Raw genomic sequence first — 14514 nt, 5'->3', positions numbered from 1 at the left:
ACATTCAAGTGGAGTCGTTGTCTTCATCCCATATGGGCTCCTTCCTGAAGATGATCTCCCACATGTTGGTTAGGCCGATAATAGAACACCACCTCATCTTCACCCATCAAGTCATTCTCCGTTAAGAATCTGTGCCAAGGGTCTGTAAAATATACAGGTACTGATCTAAACATGCAAATCAATTTAAATGGCATATTCAGATCAAACAATGGAAATTAAATATTACGAGCGTACCTCCAGCCATTGCAAATCAAACACGAAGCGATGCATACACGAATCTGAAGGCAGTTTTGTTCTTCCAGACCCTTACTCGCTCTGAATAGAGAAGTGGGTTTTGTGATACAAAACTGAGAGCACCCCATCCTATTTATAAAGTCTGTCCATCACAGAGCTCAACCAACTTGTTATCAGAACGTGAGATAAAGGATGAGTACGTGATTTGTTACTGAAGGTGGTTGCAAATATGTTGCAAAGATATGGGTTGAATGTGAATGGAAAATGGACTAGATTCAGAAATAATAAAATTTTTCAAAATAATGTAATGGGAATAAAATTGGAATGTGGAATGCAGGCTTCCAACATTCTCCCACTTGGTCCATTTAACTCAACATCAACCGTAACAAGAAACATAATATATGAGTCATGGCGATAGGTCCTCTGATGATGAGTAATATCTTCCATGTACCACAATATTGTAGACAAAGGATCAAGCTGAAAGTTTTGATGATGCCAAAGGATTGCATGAATCATATGCTTCTCAAAGATTTACTCAAGACAAAGCAATTAGAGTTAATCAAGATGGATGATCAAGACAGTCTATAGAGTCTTAGAAAGGATATTAAAATAGAAGGGTATTCCAATTGGATTAGCAAAAGGTTTGACCAAGAATTTTAAGCTAAAAAGTGTTTTTCAATAAAATTACTCTCTGGTAATCGATTACCAGAGGATGTAATCGATTACCAGTGGCCAAAACTGATTTACAACAGCTATTAAAATTTGAATTCAAAATTTGCATTGTGTAATCGATTACACATATATGGTAATCGATTACCAGCAGTTTCTGAACGTTTTAATTCAAATTTTAAAAGTTGTAATCGATTACACAATTACTGTAATCGATTACCAGACAGGATTTTCAGAAAAATAATTTTAAGAGTCACAACTTTTCAAAGGCTTTATTCATGACCACCAATGGTCTATATATATGTGACTCAAACACGAAATTGCTAAGAGATTTTTTTCAGAACAACAAGTGTTTATCCTCTCTAAAAGCAAATTCATTTTATCCTCTTAAGAATTCCTTGGCCAATTCAATTGCAATTCATTAAGGAATTATTTGAGTGCTCAATCTGTAAAATCCATCTCTTTCTAGAGAGATTTGTTCTTCTTCTTCTTCTCATTCTCTAAGGGATTAAGAGACTGTGAGTCTCTTGTTGTAAATGAATTCTAAACACAAAGGAAGGATTGTCCTTGTGTGTTTAGAACTTGTAAAAGGAATTTACAAGATAGTGGAACTCTCAAGCGGGTTGCTTGGGGACTGGACGTAGGCACAAGGGTGTGGCCGAACCAGTATAAAACTGAGTTTGCATTTTCTCTTCCCTTAATCTCCTTTATTTATTATTGCTTTATATTCATATTCAAATTGTTTCATTTGAATTAATATTTAAGAAGATTGTCATTAAGGGAATTCATAACTTGGTTAAAAAGTGAAATAGATTTTTAATTAGGGGAAATAGTTTGGAATATCTTAATTCAACCCCCCCTTCTTAAGATATCTGAGGCCACTTGTCTAACAAATATATCAAGTCTCTCAACACTAGCTCTCAACTTAATGAATAAACCATATGTTTATTTTATATCTAAATCGAATGATTTTTCTCGAAATAAATAAATATGTGCACAAAACCATATGAGAAAATATCTAACAGAATAAGAGTTTCATTGAAAATAACAAATGTACGTACAATGAAATTACATCATGGAACCAAGTCCCATTCGTACTACATGATCCTTAAAATTTTTTGGTGGCATGCCTTTAGTTAAAGGATCAACAATCATCAACTCAGTGTTGACGTGTTCAATGACCAATTTCTTTTCTTTAACACGTTCTCTTATGGCTAAGTACTTGATGTCGATGTGCTTACTTCGACCTCCATTTTTGTTGTTTTTAGCCATAAACACCGCAGCAAAGTTGTCACAATACAACTTTAATGGCCTAGAAATAGAGTCCACAACTCTAAGAACAGACATGAAACTCTTCAACCATACACCATGCGAGGTAGCCTCAAAACAGGAAACAAACTCAGCCTCCATAGTGGAAGTAGCAGTTAAGGTTTGCTTGGCACTTCTCCAAGATACAGCTCCACCGGCTAACATAAAAATATAACCAGATGTTGATCTTCGTGAATCAACACAACCAGCAAAGTCTGAGTCGGAGTAGCCAATCACTTCTAGACAATCAGTTTGTCTGTACATGAGCATGTAATCCTTTGTTCCTTGAAGATATTTCATCACTTTCTTTGCAGCTTTCCAATGGTCAATACCTGGATTACTTTGATATCTTCCCAAGACTCCAACAGCGAACACAATATCAGGTCTAGTGCAAACTTGAGCATACATAAGGCTTCCAACTGCTGAAGCATATGGAATATTTTTCATGTGTTCCCGCTCAAAATCATTTTTGGCGCACTGACTCAAAGCAAGTTTGTCACCCTTCACAATGGGAGCTACACTTGGTGAACAATCTTTCATGTTAAATCTCTCTAAAACTTTGTTGATATAGGTTTCTTGAGACAAGCCTAAAATGCCTCGAGATCTTTCTCTTTGGATCTTTATGCCTATGACATAAGATGCCTCTCCCATATCCTTCATATCAAAGTTCTTAGAGAGAAATTATTTCACCTCATATAGCATACCCTTATCATTAGTCGCAAGTAGAACATCATCTATGTATAATACAAGGAAACAAATCTTACTCCCACTGACCTTCTGGTATATACAGTGATCCATGACATTCTCTTCAAAGCTGAATGAAGAAATGACCTCATGAAATTTTAAATACCACTGGCGGGAGGCTTGTTTCAATCCATAGATGGACTTATTAAGCTTGCAGACTAAGTGCTCACTAACACTAGATAAGAATCCCTCAGGTTGTTTCATGTGAACCTCTTCTTCTAGATCACCATTCAAGAACGCCATTTTCACAACCATTTGATGCAACTCAAGATCAAAATGAGCTACTAATGCCAAAATTACTCGAAGAGAGTCTTTCTTAGATACAGGGGAAAAGGTCTCTCTGTAATTGATTCCTTCTCTTTGAGTGAATCCTTTAGCAACAAGTCTTGCCTTATGTCTCTCAATGTTGCCTTTTGAGTCTTTCTTTGTTTTGAAGACCTATCTACATCCGATGGCTTTTACACCAACCGGCAACTCAACAAGATCCCAAACTTGGTTAGATGCCATAGAATCCATCTCATCCCTCATAGAATTATACCACAAATTTGATTCCTTAGAACTCATGGCTTGTAAAAACGTCTCAGGATCATTTTCGGCTCCAATGTTGTAGTCTGATTCTTGTAGGTACACTACATAATCACTAGGAATTGCTGTCTTTTTTACTCTAGTAGATCTTCTTAATGCTGCTTGGTCATCCTGCTGAGGAACTTGTTCAACCGGTTCTTCACCAGTTTGTTCAATATCATTACGTTGTTCCTCACAAGCAACTTGATCTACATGATCACTTTCAACAGCTTGTGGAACTTCAATCACTAGTTGTCTAACACCCATTTTAACTTGAGGGGTGGAAATGACTACCAACCTATTACTTGTCCCAGAAGGTTTAGCTTTATAGTGATCCTTTTTAGAAGAAATGTTCTGAAATTTATCACTCCCACTGATCAAGTCATTTTCAGGAAACTTTGCATTCCTTGATTCCACAATCCTAGTGTTGTGGGATGGACAATAGAACCTATACCCTTTAGACCTTTCAGCATATCCAATGAAATACCCAGTAATAGTCCTAGGGTCTAGTTTCTTCTCTTGTGGATTATAAATTCTTACTTCAAACGGGCATCCCCAAACGTGTATATGTCACAAATTGGTTTCCAACCCTTGAATAACTCAAAAGGTGTCTTTGAGACAGCCTTGGTTGGAACTCGGTTTAATATATACGCGGCTATCTTAAGAGCATCAATCCACAAAAATTGAAGAAGCTTTACATTACTCCTCATGCTTCTCACCATGTCTAATAAGGTTCGATTTCTTTGTTCTGCCACACCATTCTGTAGAAGCAAATGACTTTGATGTTTTGATGATGATCATGATGATTTGATGCAAATGCACTTTTCAAGTTTAATTCAAGACAATGGTTCAAGAATACAAGACACAACATCAAGATGATCACTAGTATTTTAGGAAGGGAATTCCTAATTGAAATAGCAAAAGGATTGGCCAAGTAATTTAAGTTAAAAAGTATTTTTCAAGAGATTTACTTTCTGGTAATCGATTACCAGTGGCCAAAAATGGTTTACAACAGCTATTAAAATTTGAATTTCAAATTTTAGACTGTGTAATCGATTACACAATATTGGTAATCGATTACCAGCAGTTAATATACGTTTTAATTCAAATTTTAAAACCTGTAATTGATTACACAAATCCTGTAATCGATTACCAGAGGAGATTTTCAAAAAATTATTTCTAAGAGTCACATCTTTTCAAATGGTTTTTACATGGCCACCAAAGGTCTATATATATGTGACTTGAAACACGAATTTGCTCAGAGTTTCTCATAACAAAAAGTTTTATTCTCTCAAAGAGCAAAAACATTTCATCCTCTTAAGAATTCCTTGGCCAATACACATGCAATTCAATAAGGAATTAATTGAGTGCTCAAATTGTACGATCTATCTCTTTCAAGAGAGATTTATTCTTCTCTTCTTTCTAAATTCTCAAAGGGGATTGAGAGACCGAGGGTCTCTTGTTGTAAAGAAATTTGAACACAAAGGAAGGATTGTCCTTGTGTGTTTAGAACTTGTAAAAGGATTTTACAAGATAGTAGAACTCTCAAGCGGGTTGCTTGGGGACTGGACGTAGGCACAAGGGTGTGGCCGAACCAGTATAAATCTGAGTTTGCATTTTCTCTTCCCTTAAACTCGTTTATTTATTATTGCTTAATATTTATATTTATATTCAGATTGTTCTATTTGAATCATTATTTAAAAGTTCATTTTTAAGGGAACATGCAACTTACATTGAAATTGAAATAGAATTTTAATTGGGGAAATAGTTTGCAATATCTTAATTCAACCCCCCTTCTTAAGATATCTGAGGCCACTTGTCTAACACATTATGATCCGGAGAACCAGGCATAGTGTATTGGGCAACAATCCCATGTTCTTGAAGAAATTTCGCAAATGAACTTGGTGCTTGTCCATCCTCCGTGTATCTACCATAGTACTCCCCACCTCTATCTAATCTCACGATCTTAATTTGTTTTCCACATTGTTTCTCAACTTCAGCCTTAAAAACTTTAAAGGCATCTAAAGCTTCATTCTTAGAATGAAGTAAGTAGAGATACATATATCGTGAATAATCATCTATAAAGGTTATGAAGTATTTCAGACTATTTGCATCCATGTCTGGACAACATATGTCTGTATGTATGATTTCTAATAAATTAGAACTCCTCTTTGCACCCTTTTTAGACTTGTTAGTTTGCTTACCCTTAATGCAATCTACACAAGTCTCAAAATCAGCGAAATCCAAAGTACTAAGTACTCCTTCATTTGCTAATTGCTTGATTCTCTCAATAGAGATATGTCCTAATCTCCAGTGCCATGACAGAGAAAATTCTTCATTCACAATACATCATTTTAACCCAACAGAAACGTGCATAGAATTATAAGTAGCGTCTCTTTTCAATTCAATCGAATAAAGACCATCAACCAATTGACCACAACCAATAATTTCAAATTTATTCAGTAAATTAAAACCAAAGTCTGTAAAATTAAAATAGAATCCCAAAGGTGCAAGTTTAGAAATAGAAATTAAGTTTTTACAAAAACTAGGAACATAAAAAACTTTCTCCAAATGTAATTTAAAGCCACTACTTAAAACTAAGATGCACGTTCCAATGGCCTCTACATGCGAGCTCGTCCTACTCCCTGAGTAGATGCATTGCTCACTTCCCACTGGCTTCCTTAGGTTTTCCATACCCTGCAAGGTATTAGAAACATGGATTGTAGAACCAAAGTCAATCCACCATGTATTATGATTCACATTAATCATATTAGATTCATAACAAATGAAAGTAAATGGTGTACCTTTCTTCTCAAACCAACTTTTAAATTTGGGGCAGTCCTTCTTTATGTGTCTTTTCTTTTTACAAAAGAAACACTTTGCCTCCTTTTTAATTGTTGGTTGAGTCGGAATCCTTCGTTTATTGGTGCCTACAGACTTCTTCCTATCATTTCCAAAAGTAGAAGTAGTCAAATTTACCTTCTCACCCTCTTTCATTATCAATCTCTCCTCTTCTTGAACACACATGGTCATCAATTCATTAATAGACCATTTATCCTTATGTGTGTTGTAGGAGATTTTAAAGGGTGTATATTGTTGAGGTAGGGTGCACAAAATGAAATGTACCAGGAAGGATTCAGACATGGTAACTTCCAGGGTTTTCAACTGAGCCACTATGTCCCTTAAGCGCATGATATGTTCATGCACACCTCTCATTCCAATAAGCTTAATGGAAGAGAATTGCATAATGATTGTGCTAGCAAGCGACTTCTCAGAGGTCGTAAACTATTCATCAATGGCTTTCAACAGATCTCTGACCATACTGGTCAAATGAACCCCAGATACTAGCGGATATGTTGGTTTTTATGAACATAACGGAGAGACGATTAGATCTCTCCCACTTTTCATAAAGGTCAACAACATCAGGTTCGCTAGTTTCAGTAATACCCGGTGGCTCATTCCTCCTTATAGCATAGTTATTATCCATCCAGCCCAAATGAAGGAGAATTATTTCCTTCCAAACCTTATAATTATCACCTTTCAATATGGGAAGGTCACAAGAAATATTCGTAGATTGTGAAACTGCAAACAAACACACATGCTCATTAAGAAAATTTAAGACTAAACAAATGTCCTGTTTTGCCAATGCAAATCATGTCTCAATATATGAATCTAGTGACACAAAACTTGCTTGCAGGCTAAAGTCCTACTCAATTAGATTCATCATGCAACTTTACGATAAAACTATTAAATCATGTTCTTCTCCTTAATTCCTGTGGGTAAATTAAGAAATATAATCTAATATTTTATCCTAATTAATCATACAAATACAACAAAATTCTTGTGGGTAGATTTCATCACATTACATATGATTAATCACAATTAATATTTCTAATGTGATTATAAATTTAGCATATAATTTTACTCAATTAAAGATGTTGTGGCTACTCTCTAGTTTAATAAAATTATATTAATCACTTAACATTCAAAAATAATCTTTGCAAAACATACTTAATAATGCAAACGTGCTCAATATTAAATCATAAAAATTACATGTATACCAATTCAAAATAATATTGTACGTATATTCATTCAGCATGTAATAAAATTTAAAGGATCAAATCCAATACATACCAGTATTTAACATAATATTGCCTGTTCAGCATAACTTAGAGACACACAATTTTAAAAATAAACAAATAAATCGCAATAGCTTAGTGGCAAAGGGAGTCATTTAATGCTGCAGGGCAAGGGTTTGAGACCAGCCCAAGGTGTTTCCATTTATGGATTCCTTTTTATTAATTAAAAATGAAAACATACAATTAAAGGCTACCAGTGAGATTCAAACCCATGACAAGAAGGTAATATAAACCGCATCTACCACTGGATCAAGCCAGACTTTGTTTAATATTGTTAGTTTACAATGTATATTAACAATTCCAAGAAAGTAAACAAAACACGCACATCTTCATCTTCAACCTCCAATGGGGGGTCATAAAAAATGTGATTATTACCTCCAAACCCGATTTCGAGAAACCCACACCATTATATGCATTTTAGACACCCAAAAATACGTTTTAAATCATAGAAAAATTAGAAAACTCATATCATTCCTAATTTTGATGTTATTTTGAATTAAGGAGGCTTAAAACATAACACCCATATAGTCAGAAAATAAACTCTATAAACGCATAATAGGAACGACCCAATAAGCAAGACAGAGGTATAAAAAGGCTCTAATACCAAATGTAAAATATACAGGTATTGATCTAAACATGCAAATCAATTTAAATGGCATATTCAGATCAAACAGTGGAAATTAAATATTACGAGCATACCTCCAGCCATTGCAAATGGAATGCGAAGCGGTGCATACACGAACCTAAAGGCAGTTTTGTTCTTCCAGGCCCTTACTCGCTCTGAATAGATGGTGTATTTTTTCTGAATAGAGAAGTGGGTTTTGTGATACAAAACTGAGAGCACCTCATTCTATTTATAGAGTCTGTCCACCACAGAGCTCAACCAACTTGTTATCAGAATGTGAGATAGAAGTTATCAGTACGGGAGATAAAGGATGGGTACGTGATTTGTTACTGAAGGTAGTTACAAATATGTTGCAAAGATACGGGTTGAATGTCGATGGAAAATGGACCAGATTCAAAAATAATAAAATTTTCCAAAATAATGTAATGGGAATAAAAATTGGAACGTGGAACGTGGGCTTCCAACAGGGTCATCCACATATTGTAGACCATTATGCATGGAGATGCTCCATATGTGACGAATGCCACCCCTATGTCGCACAGTCATACATTGTGTTGATGCATCAAGAAAGTTGGCAGCAGCAGTAGGCAAGAACTACATTACAATAAAGGAAGTCAAATGTCATAGTAATGTTAATAATAAACAAGGATGACTTCATGATATGCATAACGTCTCACCAATGGTGTATGTTCGGAGATGATAGCATCGGTAACATCCACAGTAAACACATAAGTCCTAGTGGTTGCGGGAGGCCTTCCACATGATTGTGTATGCAGCAGTGGCATAAAAGCCAGATGAAAACTGGCATAATTGTCGGGTGCAACAAAATGGACCAATACACCTTCATGTATGTCGATGTTTCTTCTGAAGTCTTTCAGTCCATCGGCCAAGTAGTATTGCTGACCATTTTTTTTATGCTTTATGAGGTGCCTCGCTCCATTGTATTCGATCTGCACATAAGCAGGGTAATATGGAGCCCATTGCGTATGATAAGCTCTGGGTACCTCAATGTAGTTCTGCAATTTTGCATTTCATTTGGCAATTGTAACTTGGATCATTTATTAAGTACATCAAATTTGATTCATTGTTTTCAGAAAACGTATGACATACTTACCCTATCAACATGAAATACTGCCTAAAATGAGTTTACAATTTTGCATGGCAAGAAACGAGGTGGGGACTGAAATCCAAAAGTTGGCCTAATTAGTTATTGCCGCAAATGGTGTATTTAACATGAATATGATAATGACAACTTACACCAATGGAAATTAACATATAATTTGTCATATACAATGACGAACATGATGCATGCAACTATATTCAAGATTGGCATATATAAAGCAAAATACGAAGAAAGTAAATGTGGAACGACTTACAGGACTGGACGCGGTGGACGCCTCACTCCTCATGATGTGTTAAGAGTGGCGTCTGCTTCTGGGCAACAATAGTTGAAACAAAACAAAGGTTAAAGGTTGTGTGTGACACAAAAAGCTGCAAACAAGGAAGCCTAATTCCGAATAAAACATATTGTAAACAATAATGCACAACTGCAATGGTATTGGAAGCGAAAAACGTATATATTTCTGTTTCGTTAAGGGTTGCAAAAATGACGATGAAAATTGCAACAGAAATAGAAAAGATATGTATGTATTTGTGTTTCGGTAAGGGTTGCAAAAATGAGGTGGCAAAACGTGCAAAACGTGATGAGGAAGCAACAAATAACCAACAAATGAGACAAAGACAAACAAAATATTGGTTATCTAGACGGTATGGAGTGGATGAAATCATATAAACCAAAGGTATTGGACACGATATACACGGCAAACAGACGAAAATATATTTGTATCCATTACTGTTTCCAAAACGGAAGGAAAATCGTCGGTATTGGACACGATATACACGCTAAACACAACATACCAAACATGCACAAAGTAACGGGAAAACGAAGTTAAACCAAAATGAAGACACCAATGCAACCAGAAACTCATTACGATACGAAAGCATAGTGACAAACATGAACCTCTAATTACGTTTTGGAATTTTCGATGAGGACGAAGATGAAATGGCTGAAACCTGAACTTCGTCACAGGAGGTAATTGGAAACGGGGGAAAGTTCAAAAGCCAAAATGCACAAACAAGCAAAATTTGAAAATCAATCACTGAGTTGAACATCGCAATAAATGACCTTGGAAAGCTAAACGTACGGTTCACTATAGGGTCACGTCAGTAAAATACAAAATGAATAAATGCACCAGCAGTGACGTGCATCAGAACGACATTGTGACGATGGGTATTTTGGACTTTTCACACAAAAACAAGGACAACTTTATTTACCAAACGTGTTCATTTGCACTTTAAAATCCACCAATGATGACGGAACTGAAGAGCCGACACTTTGAAGTCATGATTTGATGCCTTCCAATCTAAAAAGCCATGTTAATTGATTAGGGTCGTCTTCATTTGGAGGGCTTTTAATTATGGACGCGTGCTCCTTCGTTTTTCAATGCATTTCGCAATTAATGAAACAGGACGAAAGGGTAAGGCTTCAGTAAAAAGATTTAGCCAAATCTGTCCGACATGATATAAGACTCATGGGTTCCATTTTTAACCACTTCATATGGTTAAAAAATATAAAATACCAAACGTTGTTAGCGTCAACCATAATGGACCCACGTTTGACAGGTCACAACATCAACATCAACGGTCGAAAGCTTGTTATTGTGCTCCATCATTTGAACACGTAGAAAAAACATTTTTCATGTTTTTTTCACGCGAATAATATTGTCAATTAATTTTCGTGAATGTATTCGTCGGGCCTATATTATACTATTTCATATTTAACAATGCATTATATTTATTTGAACCACAAAATATATTTTGTGTATATTTATGAAACACAACACTTGTAGTTATATACGCCATTTATTATTAGGAAGGTATAGGTAATTGTGGGATTGTAGTTATATTCGTAAAATATATTAATTTGTTTACTACATTTGTATAATTCTAATTATTTGTGGTTATATTATTATAATTGGAACCTAAATTAAAAATTAAAAGGTAAATACTTTAACATTACCAACTATGATCAAATAAGCCTAATGCGAAATTGGTCAACTTTGAATAAAGCATAATTACTTAAGTAGACGTAAACCCTAATTTATGAACTAAATATATACGATAAAATGTAAAATAGACATAAACTCTAATTGGTAAAACAACACATAAAAGCATAATTACTTAAATTGACATAAACTATATTTTCTGAAGTACCCCTAAATACGGTTGGGAATATGGCAGGCCAGGCCACGCATTAAAAGGGTTAAGCGTACCCAATGATGAATTTTGTTGCCCTCAACCTGGCCTATAGCCTATCAAAGGTCGTGTGTTATGTTCAATGCAATGACACATATATGTTGGTAAAAAAAATAGTCACAAGTATATATACATATATAGAAGTATGTTTATCAGCTTTATAAGACTTTTAATAAGCCTAAGGCTGATGTATGTAATTCTATAGGCTTTTTAAAAAGCCCTAGCCTAACATTTTTATTAAGTAGGCTAGTCGAGGCCAGATGTACGGCGGCCTGCAATATTCCCAGTCCCACCCGTACACACTATTTTGGAAAATGCATGTCGAATAACCCTAATTAGTAATGGGTCAAGTAACATTAGACACAATTGATTGCACTACACAAAAACACTAATTAGTCAAATACGTGTATACCTACATTTGTCAAGTAACTATATAATGCGTCGAATCTCGCTAAACCCTATTTACTGAAGTAATCGTCAAACTAAATTCGTTAAATAAACCTAAAGTTTAATGGGTTTTGTAACAATAAAGCCTAATTACTTAAGTACACATAAAACCAAATTAATCATAATTAAAGTCTTACTTCTTTATAGGAATGGAAGGTATGGACTAGTAATGTGTAATCAAACTTTGCGAGTTTCAACCAAAAATATTAATTGTACCCAAAAAATAATATAAGTATATATTGGTACCCAGAAAATAATATAACTATATATAGATATATATAGGCCGGTATACTAGGCTTATAAGGATTTTTAATAAGCCTAAGCCTGGTGTATTTACTTTAATAGGGTTTTTAAAAAGACTGAGCCTAACCTTTTAATTAAACTGCGTAGTCCAGACCTGCCTTCATGTAGGCCAGGTCGGCCTGGCCTATTCTCACCCCTAACTTAGGGATTCTACACAAAATAGTACATTTCGTCAGAAATTCCAAAACAAATACCTACTTCTATATATATTCTATTGAACAATACAGTCACATAAGCAAATTTAACATTAAATAAAAAAAACAAACATTGTTGTGAATATAACGACTAAAAATGATACTTAATATAATAATATGTTAACAATTTAATATAGTACTTTTGATTTATTAAAGCACTAAAATTATTTGTAGCCACATGATCCACTTAAGTTCGAAAACATTATTCTATAAAGGTACCTACATCTTTATTTAACTTGTTCCACATTGGTAAAATGTTAGGCTTCGAATGCATTATTTGGTACATATTCATTAAATTCTATATCAAGACTTGGTTGTTGAGGGATCCTTATAGTTTGTTTTATAATTCAATATGGATGATTTCATTATGTATTAATTACAACAATTAATCATACAACACGAACACTAGGGTGCAAAAAGGAAACTACTTTCTCACCCATCGTGTGTTGGAAAAAAAGAAGAAAGAATGGGACAACAATGATGTACAACGTCAGATGTAGCTATAAAAAAATGAATGCACGGGATTTGTTGATGTCTACCGGCTTGGGGGCTATCGTTAAAAAATCAAGAGATTGAAATGTTTTATTGGTGTAGTGGCGAATGTGTGTTATTTGTTTCGTAGGGACGGGTTCCATCCAGCTGCAATGCTTTGTTCTGTCTTTATTTTTTTAAGGTTGTTTTTGTTAACAAAAATGGAACACCAAAAATTATTTTAACATACAAGTCAACACGGATATTTTTAGGTTGTTTTTGCATCTAATGAAAATAATTACGAATGATGATGTTTCTTTAAGACATAAATACATTTTCACTTAACAATAGTCAAATAATTAAATATCATACTTAACAAATTTGTACTTTATATATAATTTAATGGATTTATAAAATATCAAGTAAAATTATTTGAAATAAATTTATGAATTTATAATAATTTAAGACATTCTATGGAATTCTACGAAATACTTCAAATAATTTAAGACATTCTATGGAATTTTACTACCATAATTAAAATGATCATAAATAATGCATTATTAACCATCAAACTTAAGGCCAAAAGCATCAACATTAATGTTGTTAACCAACACGAATTTCAAATACAAGAATTCATATTCAACGATATTTTTTTACAAGCCACGTACCCCACATCTCCCGTTACCACAAAAATAATAGTTGTCAACACAATACGACTACGGTAAATATAACCCGTCTAAGCCATTAACAATGTCCAACTTTGCCTTTAAATATTTCAGGACATCATATACACAAATTGAATTTTTGGGTATTACCCAAGTAACAAATAATGACAAAAATGGAAAATATGAATAAAAATTACATAACAAATTTGGTTTCCTGGAAATCGTTTCCTATGATAAGTTTGTCCCTTAAATCACTCTAATAACCCCAACCATTGGTTGCTTCGTATGTTGGATTTTCTTTCCTTCAAAATTGCCTTTTGCTCCTTTGATTGTTACCCTCACGCAAACACCACGTTTTACTAACCACTTCATTTAGCTTTCACTATATATATATATATATATATATATATATATGTTAGAACAAAGGAGACAATGAGTGAAAGTTTGAAAAAAAAAAGCTTCAAGTCCCACATCGCTCAGAGTAAACACTTGAATAGTGTTTCACTCCCTATATATAGAGAGTCCCTTTCTTCATTTTTTCTTGTCCCAGTTGAGAAGCATTTCCTTAACTTTTCTTTCTCCCTCCCAAATCCCAGTCAATGCATTTTGGCAAACTTCTCCCTCTTTCTTTCTGTCGCACTAAATTTCCGGTTGGCTATTAGAGTGACTTTTAAAGTCATATTTTCAGTTGGCTATTAGAGTGACTTTTCAAGTCATATTTTTAGGTGGCTTTAGAGTGACTTTTCAAGTCATACAAGAGGGTGTAATTCTAGAAAGGTTCCCTCAATGCAATGGGAATCTTATACAGTGATCTAGGCTGTTTTATCCTGGGGACT

The sequence above is a fragment of the Glycine soja genome, chromosome 13, assembly GCF_004193775.1.
Source record: "Glycine soja cultivar W05 chromosome 13, ASM419377v2, whole genome shotgun sequence".
NCBI classification, from domain to species: Eukaryota; Viridiplantae; Streptophyta; class Magnoliopsida; order Fabales; family Fabaceae; genus Glycine; species Glycine soja.
Note: the sequence above shows the minus strand (reverse complement) of the source record.